The sequence below is a fragment of the Microcebus murinus genome, chromosome X (genome assembly GCF_040939455.1).
Source record: "Microcebus murinus isolate Inina chromosome X, M.murinus_Inina_mat1.0, whole genome shotgun sequence".
NCBI classification, from domain to species: Eukaryota; Metazoa; Chordata; class Mammalia; order Primates; family Cheirogaleidae; genus Microcebus; species Microcebus murinus.
Window position 1 is genome coordinate 14,462,002 of NC_134136.1, and position 25,168 is coordinate 14,487,169.

Here is a 25,168-nt window from a genome sequence, read left to right on the forward strand (position 1 = left end):
TTAAGCAAAGGGAACTCAGTTCCAAATAACTAAATCAAATGAAATAACATGATTGAGAAGAGAATATTGAGGATAAATTTTACAGTCTATTGACTTAATTTTCCTTATCTTCTTATTTCTCAATCCTTTAGCAGGGTTGCTTTCTAAATTCTCAGTCAGAGTTCACTGAAAGACATGGACATTGAGGCAGGGAGTAATAAAATATAATTCAGTCCTATTTCAGTCTTTCTATTTTTAAGGGGTCTTCTTGAGCTATTTACGGAGTAATTTATTCTGAGTGTATCTCCTTGCCATCCATACTATGTAATATCAATAATGATGATAATACTCTTTCACATTTACTGGTTGCCTTTTATGTGTTATGCACTGTGCTGGGATCACTTTACATACATTATCTTGTTTAATACTAACAAGTATGGGAATGGTGCTATCATTAATTTTAAATTTTAGGAAGTTGGGGGTTAGAAAAATGGAGTGCTTCCCTAAGATCATGCAACTAGTAAATGCCAAAGCCTGGACTTGAACTGAGGTAGCTTAGTTTTAGTGTTCTTATTCTTAAAGATTACATATGCTGCTTTCAAGGATTATGTATTGATCTAGAGCTCTAGTCTCTCTCCTTTGATAAGTTCCAATTTCATGATCACTTTATGTATAACTTGTATTTTATTTGGTGTGCTTTAAAAATAAAATCCACACATACTCCATTGCATATTTCAAATGATAAAGTAAAAGATGGATCTGATTGATATCTAGTCTGTAAAAATGTTTCTACTTGTGTGTAGGAAGCATAATTTTCTTTCACACCAGTTGTGGTACTGGTGAACAAATTGAAAGACTAGGTTTTGAGATAAACAATATAACATACATATTATGACCCTCAACACAATTTTAGTTATTCTTTTGGTTGTTTTTCTTTCACTTTGTGTTTTTGTGGGGGTTTTTATTTGTTTTAGAAAGACTTTAAAAGTAGTAATTGATCATGTATGTTTTAGTTTGATATTCAGTTATTTAGAAAAACCCTATGAGGAACCTGTAAATCAGTATGATTAAAATAGTATGAATTCAGATATTGAGAAAATTAAGGGCCACAAATGAACCTTAGTCTGAACAATCCCAGACAAGTGAAAGTGGGTTTCTCCTCTGATAATCATCTATTTTGTAGAATTGATATTCAGTTATTTTAGATATTGCATCCTCACACGTAATTTCCGTCAATATTAATCTAAGGAAATAGATTGCTTTATTATTGTTGACTCTTATTTATAACTTTAACACCTACATTTTCAGAATATGTGTACATATTTCTCTTTATGTTTTAAAATATTACTGTCCTTCAAGATTTTTTTTTTTTTACTAAGTGAGTCTGTATGAGTCCTTGTATGTTAGATGTGTTTCCTAAAGACAGCAGATATTTGGGTTGTATTTTTTCATTCATTCAGCCACTTCATGTCTCTTGAGTGGGGCATTCAGTGCATTCACATTGATTGATAGAATTTATATGCAGGATGCTTTTCTCTTCATCCTGTTGGTGAGTACCTTATTTGGTGAGTACCTTTGTTTTTACCTCTTGTGATATTGTTTTATATGAGCTCTGTGCTTCGGTTTTGGGTAGTTTTACAATGATGGGTGTCTATTGTGCTGATCCATGTATAATATGGCTCTGAGTATTCCTACGTAGTAGGTCTGTTTTTGACAAATTCCCTCAGTGTTTGCTTGTCTGGAAAAGTCCTTATTTCTTCTTACCATAGGAAACTTAGTTTTTCAGGATACAAAATTTTAGGCAGGCAATTTTTCTGTTTTAGAAGACAGAGGATAGGGCCCCAATAACTTTTGCCTTCTAAGGTCTGAGTTGTGAAGTCTTCAGTTAGCCTGCCATGTTTCCCTTTGTAAGTTAGTTGATGTTTTCACCTCATGGCTTGAAAGAATTCCTCCTTGTTGCGTTTGGTCCATCTGATGACTATGTATCTTGGTGATAGCCTCTTTGCAATGAATCTCCAAGGTGTTTTTTGAACTGCTTGTACCTGGATGTCTAAATCTCTAGCAAGACCAGGGACATTTTGATCAATTATTCTCTTAGATAGGTTTTACTGACCTTGTACATTTTCCTTTTCTCCTTTAGGGATGTCTATGATTCTCATAGTTGGCCATTTTACATAATCCCAAATTTTGCATGCTTTGTTCATTTTACTTAATTATCTGTTCTTTATTTTTGACTCTTTGAGTTAATTTTTGTCTTCAAGCACTGATATTCTTTCTTCTTCCTGGTCTAGTCTTTTCTAAAAACATTTTTCCCTATTTTTATTTATTTAAATTAATTCTTCACTTCCAGAACTCTATTTTGTTTAATGTTGATCTCCTTTTAGAATTTTTCATTCATTTTCTGAATTGTATTTCTGCTTTCATTGAGCTGGTTTTCCATTTTCTCTTGGATTTCATTGACCTTCCTTACCATCCATATTTGGAATGCTTTATCCGTCATTGTAATATTTTCATCTTATTTAGTATCATTGCTATAGATGTGGTGTTCTCTTTTGGGGGTGTCTTTTCACTCTGATTTTTTATACTTCTGGAATTCTTTTCCTGAATCTTTCTCATCTAGGGCAGTTGTCACTTCTAATTTTGGGATTTTATTTTGTTTACATTGACCTTTTCTTATTCCCCCCTCACTCATAAGGGAGTGTATGTTACATATGTTGGATGAGAACTTTGGCTTTTCTTGTGGGTGCTTTGATGGCAATCTAGGTTCTGGATGGATGCCTTGGTTATACATACCTTTAATGTGTTTTTTTTCTCAGTTTCTGGTTGTTTGTAGGCTGTAGCAGTGGCGAGAAATATGTGTCAGCAGATTGCCTGTCTCTCTTTGATAAGGGTAGATGGAAGTCTTTGAGATTATTTCTCTTTCCCCAGCCCCGTGGTCTTCTTATCAGTGTGAATTGTATTGGCATACACAGTGTAATCTCCACAAACTTTCTTTTAAGTTTATTTTTGAGCCAGTTTCAGTTTATGATTCTGTTTTTTTATTTTTATTTTATCTTATTTTATTTTTTTATTTTAGCATATTATGGGGGTACAAGTGTTAAGGTTACTTATATTGCCCATGCCCCTTCCAAGTAAGAGCTTCAAGCACATCCTTCCCCTAAACATTGCACATCTTACTCATTGTGGTTATATATACCCATCCCCTCCTCCCCCTCCCACACTCCTGACACCCGATAAATGTTACTCCTATATGTCCACTTAGGTGTTGATCCATTAATACCAATTTGCTGGTGAGTACATGTGGTGCTTGTTTTTCCATTCTTGAGATACTTCACTTAGTAGAATGGGTTCCAGCTGTATCCAGGAATATACAAGAGGTGCTATATCACTATTGTTTCTTAAAGCTTAGTAGTATTCCATGGTATACATATACCACACTTTATTAATCCATTCTTGGATTGATGGGCACTTGGGCTGTTTCCACAGCCTTGCAATTATGAATTGTGCTGCTATAAACATTCGAGTGCAGGTGTCTTTTTTGTAGAGTGTCACTGGATCATTTGGGTAGATGCCCAGCAATGGGATTGCTGGATCAAATGGTAGATTCACTTGTATCGCTTTAAGGTATCTCCATATTGCTTTCCACAGAGGTTGAACTAGTTTGCAGTCCCACCAGCAGTGTAGGAGTGTCCCTCTCTCTCCACATCCATGCCAGCCTTTGTTGTTTGGGGGCTATGATCCTGTTTTTTAAGTAGAAAACAGATGAAGTTTAGGTATTTTTAAAATTAAAACATTTTATCACATTAATGCCCTGTGTTTATTTGAAAGAATAAAATACATTATATAATATCTTAAGACACATTAAGTATTTTTTTATTTCAAAATATTAAGGAGGCATTCATTTTTTGTTACATACATACTTTGTATAATGCTTAAATCTGGACTATTGGTATGTATATCACCGGAATTGTGTTCATTGTATTCAGTAGGTAAGGTTTTATCCCACACCACACATTGCACCACTCCCCTCTTCTTGGTTTTCATTGTCCTCTATATCTTTGTTCCCATATGTACTCATTATTTAGAACATATAGTGTTTCATTTTCAATTCCCAAGATACTTTAATTAGGATAGTAGTGTCCAGTTCGATCGAAGTTGCTGCAAATGACATTATTTCAATCCTTTTTTATGGCTGAGTAGTACTCCATGGTGTATATGCACACATTTTCTTTATCCATTCATGAATTGATGACCACTTAGGTTGGATCCACATCTTTTAAATTGTTAATTGTGCTGCAGTAAACATTTGGGTTCAGGTGTCTTTTTCATAAAATGACTTTTTTTTCTCTCTGGGTAAATACCCAGTAGTGGGATTGAAACGGGATCCATATCTCTCACCACTCACAAAAATTAGTTCAACATGTGGTTTTATTTTGCATTTACCTAACAATTAGGGATGTTGAGCATTTTTTTCATGTTTATTGGCCTTTTATATATCTTATTTTGAAAAGTTTCTCTTCGTGTTTTTTGCCCACTTTGTAATGGCATTGTTTGATTTTCTCTTGCTGATTTGCTTGAGTTCTTTATAAATTCTGGTTATTATTCCTTTATTGGATGTACACCTTGCAAATATATTTTCTCCCATTCTTTAAGTTGTATCTTTGTTTTGTTGATTATTTCCTTGGCTATGCAAAGCTTTTTAATTTGATCATTTCTCATTTATTTATTTTTGTTGTATCTGTGATTGCCATTGGGGTCTTCTTCATAAATTCTTTGCTTAGGCCAATACCTAGAAGAGTTATTTCCCAGAATTTTCTTCTAGAGTTCTTAAAGCTTCTTCAACATTCACACATCCTAAAGAAATGACCATGTTTTGCTTAGCAAAGTTTTTTGTTTTTTTTTTTTTTGAGACAGAGTCTCACTTTGTTGCCCAGGCTAGAGTGAGTGCCGTGGCATCAGCCTAGCTCACAGCAACCTCAAACTCCTGGGCTCGAGCAATCCTGCTGCCTCAGCCTCCCGAGTAGCTGGGACTACAGGCATGCGCCACCATGCCCGGCTAATTTTTTACATATATATAAGTTGGCCAATTAATTTCTTTCTATTTATAGTAGAGACGGGGTCTCGCTCTTGCTCAGGCTGGTTTTGAACTCCTGACCTTGAGCAATCCGCCCGCCTCGGCCTCCCAGAGAGCTAGGATTACAGGCGTGAGCCACCGCGCCCGGCCTGCTTAGCAAAGTTTTCATGATTATAGCCAGAAATATGTCAATCACACCAAATTCCTAATTATGTCATTAAAGGCTCAAAAGATCGCAAATATAAATGAAGGCCAAAACAATGTGTATTTACTTTGTTCAAAATCCAGTGACCCAAGGTTATGGGCTATTGGTTGGTAAAGCCATGAAACCTCATTTAAGTCCATGTGCTTTATATGGTGTATATCCTTTCTCAGGAAGTTTTAATGAAACAGTTTATAAAAGGAAATGTGAAATAACCTAGAATGTACAACTAATTTATATTTACTAAATCTATAGAGATGAAGTTATTTTATTAAATTTATATGCATTATGATTCCTTGATTTATTTCTACATTCTGTTTACAGTATATTACATTCTAATGCAAGTATCTTCTGAAGTTTATAAAACAAAATGTAGAATCTGGGTGTGTGCAATATTCAGAATATTTAAACTCAATAAATTACTCTCTGTATCTCCTTTCCATTTTTATAATGCACTCTTTATACATACATGAAAAGTCAAGGAAACAAAAATATAATTTAGCAAGGAGCAGAGAAGTTTTCTCTACTATGAAGCTCCAAGGGGGATAAATGGGCTGAAAGTGTAGTGTCAGGAAAGGGAGAGGTTGGTTAAGGAATACAAAATTACAGCTAGATAGGAGGAATGCATTCTAGTGTTCTATAGAGCTGTAAGATGACTATAGTTAATAATAATTCATTGTGTATTTTCGAATAGCTAGAAGAGACGCTTTCGAATGTCCCCAATGCAAAGAAATGATAAATGTTTGAGATGACATGCTAATTATTATGATTTTATCATTACACATTAATATACATGTATCAAAATATCATTCCATACCACATAAATATGTACAATTATTACAGACCAATTAAAACTTTCAAAAAAAATATAAGGACAAGTAGCAAAGTGATTACCATATATGTTAAGATGGTGGTTACTTGGGAGGGGAGATTGATGTAAGAGGGGATAATGATTAAGATAGGAGACAAAGAAGGGGGATGGGAGGTTGAAGGGTATCATTCTAATTCTTAAACTGTGTATTGGTTACAATTGTGTTCATTTTATGAGAAATCACTGAGCAGGTTTTTTTTGTTTTGGTTTCTGAGGATGGGAGGTAGGTAAGAGTGATAGGTACACATTTGGATATGTGTATTATTTTTAATTAATAAAAGTTTAACAATAAATGAGAAAAACAAAAATGGTAAATCTGAATAAATATCTACACTTGTAGAAGCTGAATTATCCCAGGTGGCTTTATTTTTATGTTTTGCAGTGATAAACCTAATTTACAACTAACCAAGAGGGAAGCCAGTCTGAATACGCTACAATAGAGAACTATAAAAATTTAAAATAAAGGAAATATAATTTTCTGCCTTAAAAATGCATGTTGTAATGATAACAAAACTAATAAAGTAAACTATAGAAGTTATTAAGAGGTCTTCTTTTATTAAATAGATAAGAATACAAGCATGATTTTAACTAGCATATCAGTACAATTAAATATATACTTGTAAATTACTTGAAACATTTGTTAAAAACAGTTTAAATCTTCATAAAATTTTATTTATATTATCTAATTTGTTAATAAACTATTTAAATATATGAATGTAATCATTAGTTTGACTTAGTTACTTTTTAAAAAATCAAATAAACACAATCTGTATTCATCAGCTCATATTATTGGTTCCTAGAATATTAGCCACATTTATTTTCACTGGTGAGTTCAACATTAAATCTCAACAAATTATAATTCCAACATTAAATTTCAAGAAAGTATAAGTTAATTTTTGACTATGTCCACCATACTCTTGTTAATGTGGATAAGCAAAGATGAATAATTCTATTATTTATTTAGTGTTCTGATGCTTTTAGTTACTCAAAGCTTAGCAATAATTTATGTTATTATATTCATTTATTTCTTCCATGATATAATACATTATATTATTTTATTCATGGATCTTCTACTTATTTCTCTTTAAATAGATCTAAGATAATGGCAGCAGCATTTTACTAAGATATATACCTGAGAAATTCTGGATTTCTTTTTTGTATTATTTTGTTTTGTTTTTATTACAGTTATGAAGCAGTTTTCCCAAAAGTTTGTGTCCTGCCAAAATATTTCACTTATATCTACTATCTAATTGATAAAATCCCAAATATTAAAGCAGTCACAAATCAGAAGACATTTTTTATCTCAGTTAAATTAAGTCTATATTAGTTATTATTGTAACAAGTGGTAAATAAGCTTTCATGTATACACTCTTGTTATATCTGCATATTTAATAAGATCTCTTTTGTTAAATATTGTACTTAAGCATTTTTGTAAAGATCTACAAAAATTTGTCCCTTCTAATCTTCCTTAACTAAAGATGCTGAATTTAAGATGGATTTTTGGATAAAAATGCAAATGGTTTATTGATAATGGCAAAAGGGCCATAAACAATCCTATGCAAGTAGAATTGTATAGTTATTTTTACAAGGAGTCCATATTTTTCTTGACATGTCTACCTATTTTATTTCTTTCTCAGGGTTGGATTATAGTTTTCTGGTATATGGAGAAAAATTTGAAAGAGCAGAAATCAACGGGGAAAGGCTACTTAACATCACCCGGCAAAGACTTAACGGACTTGGCATAATCCAGATTGACCACCAGGATAAAATCTTAAAAGCTGTCACAAATATTTATAAAAAGGTGAGTAGAGAGGTGTCTTTCTATATTGACTTTCTAGTTAACAAAACAATTAATTAAAGGTAAGAAATGTGCTTCTGTCTGCTACATGATCTACATTAAAATTACAGCATTTTGCCTTTTTGATTCAAAAGTAATTATGATTGATATCATTTCTGATTACTATCTTTAAGAATTCTGGTGGGCCCCTCTCATTCTCACTTATATTTTGGCCCTGTCTGAAGTGGTTGCTATTTCCTGCTCTGCCTTAGAGATGATGTGTCCCATAACTTTTGGGAAAACTCAAGGATATTCTGCGTAAAGTCACTTCTTCCAAGAAATGAAAGTTAGGAATGGAAGTTCTAGGAAATTAGCTTACAAATTCCTATAAAATCAAGGGAAATATGGGGCTTCTATATCTCCTAAGGATAAAAAAAGAAAGGAAATAATGGTGAGGGAATAAAAAGAATGATGAGAAACTTATCAAGGCTACACACATTATTCCAGACAGCTATATCTGCACCTAGAAAAAGAGATACTCTTTTATAATAGCCAACTCAACCCCAAACTCAATAATACATACCACATAAGGGCAAAACTTGAAGTATTTAACAAAGATTAAAAACTTGGAGTTTTTCATTGTTTATATCTTGCAATTACACTAAAATCCATCCATTCAACAAAGCTTAATTGAAGGCTTCTAACTACTTGAGTAATTCAAGCAATACCATATGACTAATTGTGTCTAATAAGTTTCATTTCTCACAGTTTTGTTTGATAGTTTAAAAACTATTAGAAACTATTTTGTTTCTAATAGATGTTGAAGTATTCTAATATGCCATATCTTTTTTAGATGAATTTTATCTTTCCACTTTTTTGTAAGAGCACTGTACTCTTTTTTAAAATAAAGTCTATATGTATCTTTTTTATTTTCCTTTCTTTTCTAGTTGGACTTTACAAGAATGTGGCAGTACATATATTTGATTACACTTTGTATCCCATTCAACTATTAACTATCAAACACCATGAGAATCCTTGCACACTGCCTTAACAAAATAACTGTATCAGTCATAGAGTGCTCAGTTTTAACAACAGTCACCTAGACCATTTAGGCACCAGTTTATTCATGTAAAAATTACAGTGGAGACTATTGATTAGATCAGGAGCTCACACAGAGCTCCCCACAGAGTAGCCTACAACTTAAAAATATCTGTAGGGCGAAACTGTAACAATATCAATTTCTCTCAACTTACCAGACACTCTCTAAAATAATTTGGTATCAAAATTCAGTAGTTCCTTAAATAATCTCATAAATTAATCCTTGTGATTATGCTATCATATTACCCATCATCAGGGGTGTATTTATGTTTAAAATGAGCTCTTTTCAATGAAAGGAAAACAGATACAATGCATGAATTAGTTTTTATGTCAAGTTTATTGAGGTATACTAGAAACTTAAGATGCTAAAAACCTGTATCCTCTATATATTTTGTGGCCATGTTTATCTTGTCTGGTATTTATCTGACTAAAGATACTTTGCCTGAGTATCCAAGGCTATAAAACATATTTTGCTGAATTTTGTTACCACTGGTAAGATGTACCATTATTTAATTTAAAACTAAGAATTTTTAAAAAATGATATCAGTCATAATCTCCCAATGCTTTCTTACCATGTGGATAAGAAATCACATCCTGATCTTAGAATTTTCTTTTTTTTCTTTTTTTCTTAGTTCAGTATATTTGGAGGATACAAATGTTTAAGTTATGTATAATGCCCTTGCCCCACCAGATTCAGAGCTTCAAATGTGTCCATCCCCCAGAAGGTTCACACCACACCCATTAGTTGTGTATATATCCATCCACTCCTCCCCATCCTATCTGCCCAAAACCCGATGAATGTTACTACTATATATGCACTTAAGTGTTGATCAGTTAACCAATTTGCTGGTGAGTACATGAGGTGCTTGTTTTTTCATTCATGGGATACTTCACTTAGTAGAATATCCAGCTCTATCCAGGATAATACAAGAAGTGCTAGATCACCATTGTTTTTTGTAGTTGAGTAGAACTCCATGGTATACATACACCACATTTTATGACTCCACTCATGTATTGATGGGCACTTGGGGTATTTCCACATCTTTGCAATTGTGAATTGTGCTGCTATCAACATTCTAGTGCAGATGTCTTTTTTATAGAATGTCCTTTCTTCTATTGGGTAAATACCCAGTAATGGGATTGCTGGATCAAAGGGTAGGTCTACTTTTATCTCTTTGGGGTATCTCCATATTGCTTTCCACAGAGGTTATACTAGATTGCAGTCACCCACAAGTGTATGAGTGTTTCTATCTCTCTGCAACAACGCCAGTATTTGATCTTTTGAGACTTTTTGATAAAGGCCATTCTCACTGGAGAAAAGTGATATCTCCTTATGGTTTTGATTTGCATTCCCCTAGTGATTAGAGATGTTGAGCATTTTTTCATGTTTATTAGCCATGAGTCTGTCTTCTTTTGAAAAGTTCTGTTCATGTCCTTTGCCTGCTTTTTGATAGAGTTGTTTGATTTTTTCTTTCTGATTTTCCTAAATTTTATATAGATACTAGTTAACAGCCTATTATCACATATGTAACATGGAAATATTTTTTCCCATTCTATAGGTTGTCTGTTTGTTCTCATGATAGTTTTCTTGGCTGCTCAGAAGCTTTTTAATTTGATCAGACCCATGTATTTATTTTTATTGTTGCTTTGATTGCCTTTGAGAACTACGTCATAGATTCTTTGCCTAGGCCAATGTCTATAAGAGTTTTTCCAACATTTTTTTCTAGAATTTTTAGTTTCACAATTTAGGTTCAAGTCTGTTATCCACCTATGAGTTGATTTTTGTGAGAGGTGAAAGGTACAGTCATTTACAGTCTTCTACATGTGGCAATCCAGTTTTCCCAGCACCATTTATTTAATAAGGATTCTTTTCTCCAGTGTATGTTTTTGTCTGCTTTGTCAAAGATTAGATGGCTGTTGAAGATGGTTTTATATCTGAGTTCTCAGTTCTATATCATTGGCATATGTCTCTGTTCTTGTGCCAATACCATGCTGTTTTAGTTATTATAGCTTAATAGTATAGCTTCAAGTTTGGTAAATTGATGCCTCCCAATGTGTTATTTTTGCTTAAGATTGCTTTTTCTGTATGGGATATTTTCTGTTTCCATAAGAAGTGTAGAATTATTTTCTCTGGATCTGTGAAAAATGATATTGGTATTTTAGTAGGGATTGCATTGAAACTGTAGATCATTTTATGTAGTATAGACATTTTTTAACAATGTTGATTCTGCTGACCCATGACCAAGGTATGCTTTTCCACCTTTGTTACGTCCTCTGCTATTTTCATCCTCAGTATTGCATAGTTCTCCCTGTAGATGTCTTTTACCTCCTTAGTTAAATATATTGCTAGATATTTTATTTTCTTTGTTGCTATTGTTAAGGGTATTGAGTCTTTGATTTGGTCTCAGATTGACTGTTGTTGGAATATAGCATTGCTACTGATTTCTCTACATTGATTTTGTAACTTGAGACTTTACTGAATTTGTTTATCCATTCCAGTAGTCTCGTGGCAGAAGGTGAGTCTCATCTATGCCTATTTTGTTAAGGATTTCTTATAATAAAAGGGTGTTACGTTTTGTCAAATGCTTTTTCTGGGTCTATTGAGAGGATCACATGGTCCTTGTTTTTGCTTCTATTTATGTTGTGAATTATGTTTATAGGTTTGCTTATGTTGAACCATGCCTGCATTTCTGATATGAAGTCCACTTGGTAGTTATAGATTATTTTTTTGATAAGCATGTGAATTTCTTTTGCTAGGATTTTGTTGAGAAGTTTTGCATCTATATTCATAAGGGATATTGGTCTGTAGTGTTCTTTTTTGTTGTGTTATTTCCTGGTTCTGTTATCAGGGTGATATTGGCTTAATAAAATGTGTTGGAGGGGGTTCCTTTCTTCTTGATGCTGTGGAATAATTTCTGCAGGATAGGCACCAGTTCTTTGTAGGTCTGGTAAAATTCAGGTGTGAAACCATCTGGTCCAGGACATTTCTTTTTATAAAGGGTTTTTGGGGGCTTCAATTTCAGCACTTGATATTGGTCTGTTCAGGAATTCTATTTCTTTGTGATTGACCCTAGGGAGGCTTTGTGTTTCTAAGAATTTTCCCATTTCCTCCACATTTTCCAGTTTATGTGTATAGAGGTTTTTTTTTTATTTTATTTATTTTTTTATTTTGGCATATTATGGGGGTACAGATTTTAAGGTTTCAATAAATGCCCATTTCCCCCCCTCCCCCGAAAAGTCTGAGTCTCCATCATGACCATACCCCAGATGGTGCACATCTCACTCATTATGTATGTATATACCCGCCCCCCTCCCCCCTCCAGCCTGCCCAATACTCTATTACTGCAGCACCTATGTGTCCACTTAGGTGCTACTCAGTTAATACCAGTTTGCTGGAGAATATATCTGGTGCTTGTTTTTCCATTCTTGGGATACTTCACTTAGTAGTATGGGTTCCAGCTCTAACCAGGAAAATATAAGATGTGCTATATCACCGTTGTTTCTTAGAGCTGAATGGTACTCCATGGTATACATATACCACATTTTATTAATCCATTCTTGGATTGATGGGCACTTGGGCTGTTTCCACAGCCTTGCAATTATGAATTGTGCTGCTATAAACATTCGAGTGCAGGTGTCTTTTTTGTAGAGTGTCATTGGATCATTTGGGTAGATGCCCAGCAATGGGATTGCTGGATCAAATGGTAGATTCACTTGTATCGCTTTAAGGTATCTCCATATTGCTTTCCACAGAGGTTGAACTAGTTTGCAGTCCCACCAGCAGTGTAGGAGTGTTCCTCTCTCTCCGCAACCACGCCAGCATTTATTGTTTGGAGATTTTTTGATAAAGGCCATTCTCACTGGGGTTAAGTGATATCTCATTGTGGTTTTGATTTGCATTTCCCTGATGATTAGAGATGTTGAGCATTTCTTCATATGTTTGTTGGCCATTCTTCTGTCTTCTTTAGAAAAATTTCTGTTCAAGTCCTTTGCCCACTTTTTAATGGGGTTATTTGATTTTTTCTTCCTAATTTTCGTGAGTTCTAAGTATATTCTAGTTATCAGTCCCTTATCGGATGCATAGGATGCAAAAATTTTCTCCCATTCTGTAGGTTGTCTGTTTACTTTCATGACTATTTCTTTGGCTGTGCAGAAGCTTTGTAGTTTGATCATGTCCCATTTATTTATTTTTGTTGCTGCTGTGATTGCCTTTGGGGACTTCTTCATAAACTCTTTGCCCAGGCCGATGTCTAGGAGAGTGTTTCCAAATTTTTCCTCTAGAGTTCTAATAGTTTCATATCTTAGGTTTAAGTCTGTTATCCAGCGTGAGTTGGTTTTTGTGAGAGATGAAAGGTGTGGGTCCTGTTTTAGCCTTCTACAGGTGGCTATCCAGTTTTCCCAGCACCATTTATTGAAGAGGGATTCTTTTCTCCAGCGTATGTTTTTGTCTGCTTTGTCAAAGATGAGATGGCTATATGAGGATGGTTTTATATCAGGATTCTCACATCTGTTCCACTGGTCAATATTCCTGTTTTTGTGCCAATACCATATTGTTTTAATTACTACAGCTTTGTAGTATAGTTTGATATCTGGCATATTAATGCCTCCTATTTTGTTTTTGTTGCCCAGAATTGCTCTTGATATTCGGGGTCTTCTTTGGTTCCATACGAAGCGTAAAATTATTTTTTCTATATCTGTGAAGAATGCTGATGGGATTTTAATAGGTATTGCATTGAATCTGTAGATCAGTTTGGGTAGTATAGACATTTTGATGATATTGAGTCTGCCGATCCACGAGCATGGTATGGATTTCCATGTGTTTACATCCTCTGCTATTTCCTTCCTCAGTGTTCCATAGGTCTCCCTGTAGAGGTCTTTTACCTCTTTGGTTAAATATATTCCTAGGTACTTTAATTTCTTTGTTGCTATTGTGAAGGGAATTGAGTCTTTGATTTGGTTCTCAATTAGATTGTTGTTGTCGTATATGAATGCCTCTGATTTCTGTGTATTGATTTTGTATCCTGAGATTTTACTAAATTCATTGATCAGTTCCAGGAGTTTCTTGGTTGAATCCTTGGGGTTTTCTAGATACAATATCATATCATCAGCAAACAGTGAAAGTTTGATCTCTTCTGCCCCTATTTGGATACCTTTGATTCCATTTTCCTGTCTGATTGCTGTAGCCAAGACTTCCAGCACTATGTTGAACAGAAGTGGAGATAGTGGGCAGCCTTGTCTGGTTCCAGTTCTAAGTGGGAATGATTTCAATTTTTCCCCATTCAGTATGATGTTGGTTATGGGTCTGTCATATATGGCTTGTATCATTTTTAGGTATGTCCCTTCTATGCCTATTTTCTTAAGTGTTCGTACCATGAAAGGGTGTTGAATTTTGTCAAAAGCTTTTTCTGCATCTATTGAAAGAATCATGTGGTCTTTGTTTTTGCTTCTGTTGATGTGGTGAATTGCATTTATAGATTTACGTATGTTGAACCATCCCTGCATCCCTGGGATGAAGCCCACTTGGTCGTGGTGGATTATTTTTTTGATAAGTGTCTGGATTCGGTTAGCTAAGATTTTGTTGAAAATTTTTGCATCTATATTCATTAGGGATATTGGTCTGTAGGTTTCTTTTTTTCTTGCGTCCTTTCCTGGTTTTGGTATCAGAGTAATATTCGTTTCATAAAAGGTGTCGGGGAGGTTTCCTTTCTTCTCGATGTTGTGGAATAGTTTCTGCAAGATAGGTACTAGTTCTTCTTTGTAAGTGTGGTAAAATTCAGGTGTGAAGCCATCTGGACCAGGACTTTTCTTTTTAGGGAGATTTTTAATTGCTGTTTCTATTTCAGCTGTTGAGATTGGTCTGTTCAGGGAATCTATTTCTTCCTGGTTGAGCCTAGGGAGGCTGTGTGTTTCTAGAAATTTGTCCATTTCCTCCACATTTTCCAGTTTGTGTGCATAAAGATTTTTGTAGTATTCATAAATTGTATCTTGTATCTCTTTGGGATCAGTGGTGATATCTCCTTTTTTATTCCTGATGGAGCTTATTAAAGATTTCTCTTTTCTGCTTTTCGTTAGCTTAGCCAATGGCGTGTCAATCTTGTTTATTTTTTCAAAGAACCAACTATTTGTTTTATTAATCTCCTGAATAGCTTCCCTGTTTTCAATTTCGTTTAGTTCTGATTTGATCTTGTTGATTTCACTTCTTCTGCTGGGTTTGGGGTTGGTCTGTTCTTCTTTTCCAGCTCTTTGAGTCATTTCATTAGATTGTCTATTTGTGATCTTCTTGTCTTTTGGTTATAGGCATTTATGGAGATAAACTTTCCTCTCAGAACTGCTTTAGCTGTGTCCCAGAGGAGTTGATAACTTGTCTCTCCATTGTCGTTTTCTTCATAGAAGTTTTTTATTTCCGTCTTGATTTCTTCATTTACGAAGTAATCATTTAGTAGGAGGTTGTTTAATTTCCACGTTTTTGTGTAGAAATGTGAGTTTCTGTTAGAGTTGATTTCTAGTTTTATTCCACTGTGATCTGAGAAGGTACATGGTATGATTTCTATTTTTTTAAATTTCTTGAGATTTTCTTTGTGTCCTAGGATATGGTCAATCTTAGAGAATGTCCCGTGAGCTGATGAGAAGAACGTATATTCAGTGGATTTTGGGTAGAATGTTCTGTAGATGTCTGTCAGACCCAATTGTTCTAGAGTTTTGTTTAAGTCCATTATTTCTTTATTAATTTTCTGTTTGGAGGATCTGTCTCGTGCCGTCAGTGGGGTGTTGAAATCTCCGGCGATTATGGAGTTGCTATTAATCCATTTGCTTAGCTCCAGTAAGGTTTGCTTTATGAATCTGGGTGCAACTAAGTTGGGTGAATATATATTTAAAATTGTTATCTCTTCTTGATGACCTGTGCCCTTCACCATTATATAATGACCCTCTTTGTCTTTCACTACTTTTGTTGTTTTAAAAACTAAATCGTCTGAAATTAGAACTGCCACACCAGCCTTCTTTTGGCTTCTATTTGCTTGGAATATTGATCTCCACCCTTTTATTTTTAGTCTATATGCATCCTTGCAGGTTAGATGTGTTTCCTGAAGACAGCATATACTTGGCCTGTATTTTCTTATCCATTCAGCCAGCCTATGTCTCTTGAGTGGAGAGTTTAAGCCATTCACATTTATTGAGAGAACTGATAGGTAAGGTAGATTACTGATCATTCTGTTGGGTTGGATGTTGTTGCTATGATTTCTGTCTTGAGCCATTGTAATATCTGGCCTTTAATATCTTTGAGTTTTGGTTGTTTTTATATTCGTGGGTGATTATTATTATGTTCCCTGCATAACGCTGTTTTAAGTACTTCTTGTAGGGCTGGTCTTGTCTTGGTGAATTCTCTGAGCCTTTTCTTGTCTGACAATGTTTTTATTTCTCCTTCATATACGAAGCTTCGTTTTGCAGGGAATAATATTCTAGGCTGGGCATTGTTTTGTTTCAAAAGAGTGAGAATGGGGCCCCAGTCTCTCCTTGCTTGTAAAGTCTCATTAGAGAAGTCTGATGTTATTCGAATTGGCTTTCCCTTGTATGTTACTTGCTTCTTTTGTCTTACAGCTCTTAGAAGGGTCTCTTTAGTTGATACTTTGGTCAGTCTGATGACTGCATGTCGTGACGTCTTCCTGTTTGCGTTGAATCTCCCAAGGGTCCTCTGATCTTCTTGAACTTGTATATCCAGATTTTGAGCAAGGCCTGGGAAATTTTCCTCTAGTATATCTTCAAAAAGCTTTTCCAACCCTTGAGTGTTGTCTTCTTCCCCTTCTTATAACCCTATGACCCTCACATTAGGTTTCTTCACATAATCCCACAGCTCTTGTAGGCTTTGCTCTTTTCTCTTGTTTCTCTGCTCTATTTCTGTGACTGATTTATTTAATTGGAGGGTGTTATCTTCAAGCTCTGAGATTCTTTCTTCTGTTTCATCTACCCTGTTCTTGAGACTTTCCACTGTATTTTGTAGTTCCTTGAATTGATTCTTCATTTCCAGGTGTTCGGTGACACTTTTCTTCAATGTGTCTATTTCTTTTCTCATATCCTGGAGACTTTTTGTGGTTTCCTGGTGTTGGTTATTGAGTTGTTGTTGCAGCTGGGTGAGTGTTCTTATGTTCCACATACGAAATTCCTCTTCTGTCATATTGGTTGCCTGATTTTGGTCGGTGTCCGTTTCTAGGGGGCTGGTGCTCCTCTTTGGGGGTGTGTTTTCCGTTTGGTTCTTCATATTTCCTGAGTTCTTTCGCTGATTTCTTCCCATGTCGATCAGTTGTTGTTTCTTTCCTTAAGTTATTGTTTGGGTATTCACACACCTTGTTTAGTTTCTGAGGTGTTAGGCGGTGCCTGTGGGTGAAATTGGACCACTCCCTGTATATTGAGTCAGTGGGTGGCATGGAAAGGCTGTGCAAGATGATGTCCCTGTCAGTAGGTGGCGTTTGCTTGGAGGAACAGGCTTGGTGTTGATTTTGAGTCCTGTTATCAGCTCTCATTCTGGGCGGAGCTGGGTTGGGTAAGCCTGCCCTCAGGCCGTTAGCAGGGGTCAAAGTTCTGTTCTCCGCTTCCAGGGAAAGCTGTCAGGGCGGGGCTGGAATGGTCCCGCTCAGCCAGAAAGTCTGGGTGTGGGGGTGGGGCTGTCTGAGACCCGCAGTCTGCAGCAGGCCTTGCTTCTTTCCACCCTCCCCAACTCCGCAGCTACTCCTGGGCCTCTGCCAGTAGGCCAGACCACAAGCCACCAGGCCTCCCCGGACTGTGATGTCGGCGGGGAGGTTCCCTGCACAGGAACGCCACCTGGGTTGGGCACACGGCCTCCTCCTAGTAGGAGAGTTGCCCTCTAGGACGCCGATCCGCCCCTGGAGGCACACACACCTCAGTAGGCTGTTCAAGTATAACCCTTCTGTGCCCTGGGCAATGCTAGCCCTTGGTGGAGGGGATCTGGTCTGCAGGTCCGACCTCTGGGTCCCAGAGTTCAAACTGTATTCCCACCAGGGAGAGGATTTCCGGTCCTAATTCACCCACAGGGAGCCCAAGCTGGGTCTATGTCTCTCAGCCTCTGAGTCGGCACCGTTTTCGTGGGAACACGGTGCCAGCAGCACCTGGGAGGGCGGGCGGGGTCCAAAATGGGAAGGTCCCGTTCCCTGGAGGTGCCTCCAGCTGGTGGCTGTATTGTCTCTCTGGGCAGCCGCGGGTAGGGTCGGCGGAGGGGAGGAGGAGGCAATATGGCGCCTGCCTCGCGGCTCGGATCTGTGCCCACGGAGGTGCCCGGAGGAAGTTGGGAACCTGGTGCCACGTCTGCTACAGGCTCACCGTTGGCGGGCGGCGGCGATCTCTGCGCTGGTTTCTGCAGGTCTCTCCACCCGCTGGGGAGCCCACCAGCAGTCCCGAATGCAGGGGAGGGGAAACAGCGAATCCACCTACCCTTGCCGCTGGTCTCCAGGCTGCTCCGGTGGTCTCAGCCTCCAGTTCTCCTCCGCAGCCTCCTCCCGTGGAGTCTCCCGGGGTCTCGGGTACCCCTCCTTCCGGCCCTTGTCCGCTGTATGCTCGTCTTCTTGCTTCTTTCCTCTGGTTTCTGCTAGAATCTGTCTTTTCTGCAGAGACCCTCTGTCTGGCGGTGTTATTCATCCGCCATCTTGCTCCGCCCCTCTGTATAGAGGTTTTTACAGTATCCATAAATGGTATTTTGTATTTCCATGGCATCAGTTGTAATTTCTCCTTTTTCATTCCTGGTGGTGCTTATTAGAGTTCTTTCTTTTCTGCTTCTCATTAATCTAGCCAGAGGCATATCAATCTGTTTATTTTTTCTAGGAACAACTTTTTGTGTTACAAATCTTTTTTATATGTATTTTTCGTTATCAATTTCATTTTGTTCTGCTCTGTTCTTTTTATTTCTTTCTTATACTGGGATTGTGGTTGGTTTACTCATCCTTTTCCAGTTCTTTGAGATGATTCATTAGATTGTTTACTTGTGATATTTTTGTCTCTTAGATATAAGCATTTATGGATATAAATTTTTCTCTCAGGACTGCTTTAGCTGTGTCTCACATACTTCGATAACTTTGTCTCCTTTGTCATTTAGTTCACAGAATCTTCTGATTTCCATCTTGATGTCCTCTTTAATGAAATAATTATTTAGCAGATGGTTGTTTAGTTTCCATGACTTTGTGTAGAGGTGAGAGTGTCTGTTGGAGTTGATTTCTAATTTTATTCTACTGTGGTCTCGGGAGATGCATGTTATAATTTCTAATTATTTAAATTTTTGAGACATGTTCCATTGCCTAGGATATGGTCAATAATAGAGAATCTCTCTTGAGCTTGTGAGAAAAACATATATTCTGTGGGTTTTGTATAGAATGTTCTCTAAATGTCAGTCAGGTCCATTTACTGTAGAATTCTGTTTAAGTCCATTTTTTCTTAGTTAATTTTCTGTTTGAAGGATCTGTCCTATTCTGTCAAAGGGGTGTTGAAGTATTCAGCTATTATGGTTTTGCTGTTTATCATTTTGTTTAGATCTAGTAGGATTTACTTTATGAATCTGGGTACACCTGAGTTAGGTGCATAAATATTTAGATTTTCTTTTTATTTCTGTATATTATGAGGATACAAATGTTTAGGTTATGTATGTTGCCCTTTGCCCCCTGTACCCCCCTGAGTTAGAGCTTCAAGCATGTGAATCCCTCAGACGGTGTGCATCGCACTCATTATGTATGTATATACCTATCCATTCCTCCCCCCTCCTGTTCTTCCCGATAAATATTCCTGGATGTGCACTTAGGTGTTGATCAGTGAAATCAATTTGATGGTGAGTACATGTGGTGCTTGTTTCCCCATTCTTGGGATAATTCACTTAGTTGAATGGGTTCCAGCTCTATCCAGGAAAATATAAGAGGTGCTATATCACCATTGTTTAATATAGCTGAATAGTACTCTATGGTATACATATACCACATTTTATTAATCCACTCATGTCTTCTTGTTGAATTGTACCCTTCACTGTTGTACAGTGACCCTCTTTGTCTTTCATTAATTTTGTTGATTTGAAGACTAAGTTATCTGAAATCAGAACCACCACGCCAGTTTCCTTTTGGCTTTCCTTTGCTTGAAATATTGTTTTCTATACATTTACCTTCAATCTGAATGACTCTCTGTGGATTAGATGTGCTTCCTCAAAACAGCATATACTTGTTTTTTGTATATTTATCCATTTGGCCAGCCTATGTCTCTTTAGTAGGTAGTTCAACACATTCACATTTATTGAGAGAATTGATAAGTGGGGCAGATTATTGTTCATCCTGTTGCGTTAAACTTTGTCACTCTGATTTCTCTCTGGAGCCATTCTAGTATCTGACCTTGGACCTTTTGCTTTTGGATAATTTTCATTTGTGAGTGTTTATTGTGCTGATATGTTTTTAAGACAGTTTTGAGTACTTTCTGGAGGGCAGGTCTCGTCTTGATGAATTCTCCCAGTCTTTGCTTGTCTGAGAAGGTCTTTATTTCTCCTTCAGATATAAAACTTAGTTTTTCAGGGTAAAAGTTTCTAGGCTGGACATTATTTTGTTTGAGGAATGTGAGAATGGAGTCTCAATCTGTTTTTGCTTGTATGGTTTCAGTTGAGAAGTCTGACATTATTCAGATGGGTTTTCCTTTGTAGGTTACCTGCTTCTTTTTCCTTACAGCTTGGAGGAGGGCCTCTTTGGTGGTTATTTTGGTCAGTCTTCTGACTGTGGGTCATGGTGTCTCCCTGCTTACAATGAATCTCCCAGGAGTCCTGTGAGCTTCTGGCAGGGTCAATGATTGATTTCTAGGGCCCAGGGTATAGGCCTGAAGACCAGAACCTGTAAACTAGCACTCAATCACATTGCTCTGGGACACAGAAGGGATATTTGTGGTCAAGCATACTGAGGTGTGTCTGCCTTCAGGGGCAGATTAGCATGCTTGAGGGGCAACCATCCTCCCATGGGAAGACCATGCACTGAGCCCAGGCTGTGATCCTGGGCAGGGAACTTCCTGAATCAAATCACACTCAGGGGATATCTGCTGGCTTGAGGTACAGACTGCTGGCAGAGGCCTGGAAGAAACTTCAGAATAGGAGAGGGTGGAAAGGAATGAGGCCTGCTCCAGACTGCAGGTCTCAGATAGCCCCATCCCCACACACAGACTTTTCAGCTGGGTGGGGCCATTTCAGCCCCTCCCTGGAAGCTTAGCCCAGAAGCAAACAGACATTGACCCTTTCTAACAGCATTTGTGGAGCTTGAGGACACACTCACCCAACCTAGCTCCTACTAGACTCACTCAATGACCTGCTCACACTGAAGTGGAGTATAAGGACACACCTAGAAGTCCCAGGCTTCCCCCACCACCTGAGGCACTAGTGTGCCTCTCCAGAGAAACAAGAGCTGGTTACAGGACCCAAAAAGAACACTACAGCCTGTGCCTTCCAGCAGGCACCACCTACTGACAGGGAGGTCATTCTCATACCCTTTTACTGCATCTACTGACTCATCATAAAGGATATGTCGATTCCCACCCCAAAACACCACCTACTGGCTCAGAGAATAAACAGGACATGTCATTATCCTAATGGAAATCTAAAGATAAGAAGCCACAGCTGATCCAGATGGGAAGGCATCAGCAAAAGAACTCTGGAAATATGAAGAATTAAATGGAAAGCACACCCCAAAAGGGGAACACCAGCTCTCTAGCAATGGACATCAACCAAATTCAGAGCACTAAAATTACAGAAGAATTTTGAACATGGGTTATAAGAAGACTCAATGATATGCAAGAAAATATGGATAACCAACACAAACAAACTACAAAAAAAAAAAAATCCAGGACATGGAAGAAAAATTCACTAATGAAATTGAAATTTTAAGGAAAAATCAAACTGAACTCCTAGAAATTAAGAATTTATTCAAGGAATTACAAAACACAGTGGTAAGTCTCAAGAACAGGGTAGATCAAACAGAATAAAGGATCTCAGGAATTGAAGATAGCACCTTTTAATTAAATAAGTCAGTCACAGAGATAGAGCAAAGAAATAAAAGTAAATAGCAAAGCCTACAAGAAATGTGGGATTATGAGAAGAGGCCTAATGTGAAAATCATAGGCATCCCTGAGAATGAAGAATAAAATACATAAGTGTTGGATAAGGTATTTGAGGATATAATAGAGGAAAATGCCCAAGCCCTGCTAAAAATCTAGATATCCAGGTATAAGAAGCTCTTTTTAAAATTCAGAATATTAAGGGGGTACAAGCATTTTGGTTACATGAAATGCATTTGCTCCCTTAAGGTAGGGCCACAAGTGTGTCCTTCCACCATACAGTGTGCCCCGTCTCCATTAGCTGTGGGTTTACCCACCCCACCCACTCTACCCAACACCCCCACACTGCCCCCACCTAACTGGCACCCAGTGAGTATTACTACCATGTGAGCACCTTAATGTTGAAATTTTCAAAAACAGGAAAAAAAATCCTACCTTTCTAATCAATGACATATGATATTATGAAAGTCTATGTGGTCCCTAAGGCATGGTCTGTGATAATACTTTGAAAGATCAAACTGAAAAGGTACACATGCCCCTAGAGGTTGTTAAGACCTGAGCTTTTGTATAGCTGGTTGAGCAATGATTTGTGGTAAGACTATTTCTGACTCAAGTTCTGCAAATATCATATCTTAACTGGACATCTGGGAGCCTGAAGGATGAAACAATCATAACACTATTAGAAGGAAAATGCTCAGGAGAACTTAAGATGAATATAATCAGACAGAAAAAGTGATCAGGAAAAGGCTCTGATTAAGAAATGTTTGCTTAGGGAATGGGGATATGTATATATTTGTGCTTATATGAAAGGTGAAGCTTGAAAAATGAGAGGAAACCTGCTAGCAATTATGGAATGTAACTATATCCCCTCTAACATATTTACTGGATATCTATCAGAATTTATTTACTGTCAAGTGGAATGTGGATACATGGAGCACATACATACATGTGAGGAGTTAGCTATGCTCCCAGTAAAACTGGATCCCTTTGGCAGGGGTCGTCACAAGGGATATGTAAATAATAGAAATAGAAAATAGAGAATATAGATATAAAAGAAGACACTCAGGTGAAAATATAGTTTATAAAGATGGGGGGTCAGGATGTCCTCCAGCATTCCTGTGAGCTGTGAGGCCTCGAGTGAAGTTCGGTGTCAGTATTTAATGGTGCAGTAATCAGTTGCCAGTGGTAACAGATTTACATAATAAAAGGTAGTTCATTTAGGTTTAAAGCCTCCTCAAAAGCTTTTAGAGATCCCTTGATTAACTCTATCTATGTGAGCAAACTGTTACAAAATCTAAGATAAACTTCTAAGTCCTAAGATAAAATTATCACTTAGCAGAAAGGTTAAACAGAAATATAGAAGCTCTATATTTCTTTATGTAGTTTTTTCTTTATTGAGACAGCTAGTCAGGAGTGAAGCAGGAACTGTTCCTTAGACCAATTGTTTCCAGCTGCAGGTGACTGTCAGGTGGGAACTCTTTGTTCAGTTCTCAACCTGTGACCCCATACCAAGCCTTGTCCTACAGAGTTGTCAGGTGCAAGCCAACAGGTCTGAGACAGGGTTTCCAAGGAAATCACTACTGATCAGGGAGATGCCCTCCTAAGGCAAGGCTGCTTTTGATATGTTAACTAACAAGTTCACATATTCCTTCAAGGCAAAGCCCTGCAAAACTCCTGAAATCTTGGATGTCTCTATAGGGCAACACATACGGATATTAAAAATGTCTTCAAAAAGAAATTGAAGAAATACAGACATACATAAGAAATTATGGTGAAAATAACCAGTTTTCCAATAGAGTCTGTATTACAATTTTATAGACTTCAAATATAGTTTATATGTTGTTAGTATGTGGGAGATCAGGTTTGGAGATATAATTTTGAGATCTATCACCATACAACATATCAGATGATAGTGAAACCTTGGGAAAGTAGATAATCTTCCTTATGAGGAAAGTATTGACAGGGAAGATCAGAATGCTTAAGCTGGAAATTTTGAAATATTATTCTGAATAATACTACTTGATTTTATGTAGCAAGGAATAGTTTATGAAGTTTTAAATAATATCTCATATTATAGTCTTATTTTCATAACAACTTTGAGAGATAAGAAAGGGACATCAGTAATAGATGTTATCATGCCCACTTTATGGATGAAGAAACTGAGGGTTATAAAGTTTAATTGTCTTACTCCATGGTTGCTTAGTTAATACATGATGGAGCTGGTTCTAGAATTAAGGTCTTCTGGCTTATATTCTTATGGTACAATCAAAGCAGAATGAAGAGAAAGGATCAGGAGGAATGGAAGAGAGAGAGGGGTTTAGAGGCTATCCAGATGAACCAGGAAATCACTAGGAGTTAAGGGACACATATCTGAGAAGGAGCATATTGTCAGCAGGGTCATATGCAACAGGTAGTAAATTTTGAGACAGAATATTTTCCTACATTAAAAATGAAGCATTTAATATTTGTGACAGGGAGATATAGGTTAAACAACCATAACTAATCTATATTACTTCTGCTAAGCCATTATTAAATATATAATTCACTTTATGATCTATAACTATTACCATGTCTATATATTTAAAATACTGTAAACAATATGTAAAGATTGTTGAGTTTTCATTCTTACATATATTCATCTTATTTGAGAAAGTGGTATCATATATTATTAAAGACCTCAGTAGGACCTTTATATATCAAGATAAAGGAACATTCACTTACAGATACTGATGTATAATTACCTTTTTCTTGTTTTCCATATCACTCCAAGTGGTCAGGAAATATTCAATGGATTTGTCATTAAAGCATGAAGCTGAAAATGTTTTGTTTTTTTTTAAACCACATTTTCTGGAATTTTAATGTCTGGTTAGCAAGCACTCACTTGTCTTACTATCTTTCTCAAGACAATACAGGAAATGAAATATCATGTGTGCACAAAAAAAAAGTGGTGGGAATGGAGCAGGAAGCTTACAGAAGTGGAGGGGGGGGAGAAAAGAAAAGATTAACAGTATCTAGTTTATTACAAATAGAAAGACATTTCCAGAATGTACAAACACCCACATTGTTCATTCCAAAGAGAGCTTTTGATTCGAAGGAATCACC

The 25,168-nt window shown here is 36.8% G+C and overlaps 1 long non-coding RNA gene across 1 annotated transcript in view; it reads left to right on the plus strand.

Annotated features, from left to right (window-relative positions):
• The window catches only part of LOC142865862 (uncharacterized), a 102,357-nt gene extending 94,436 nt beyond the window's left edge, over window positions 1-7,921 (plus strand). Inside the window, exon 3 of the long non-coding RNA XR_012915951.1 lies at window positions 7,764-7,921. This is a non-coding gene — a long non-coding RNA (uncharacterized LOC142865862). The remainder of the gene's footprint in view (window positions 1-7,763) is intronic.
• Window positions 7,922-25,168: the final 17,247 nt, after the last annotated feature.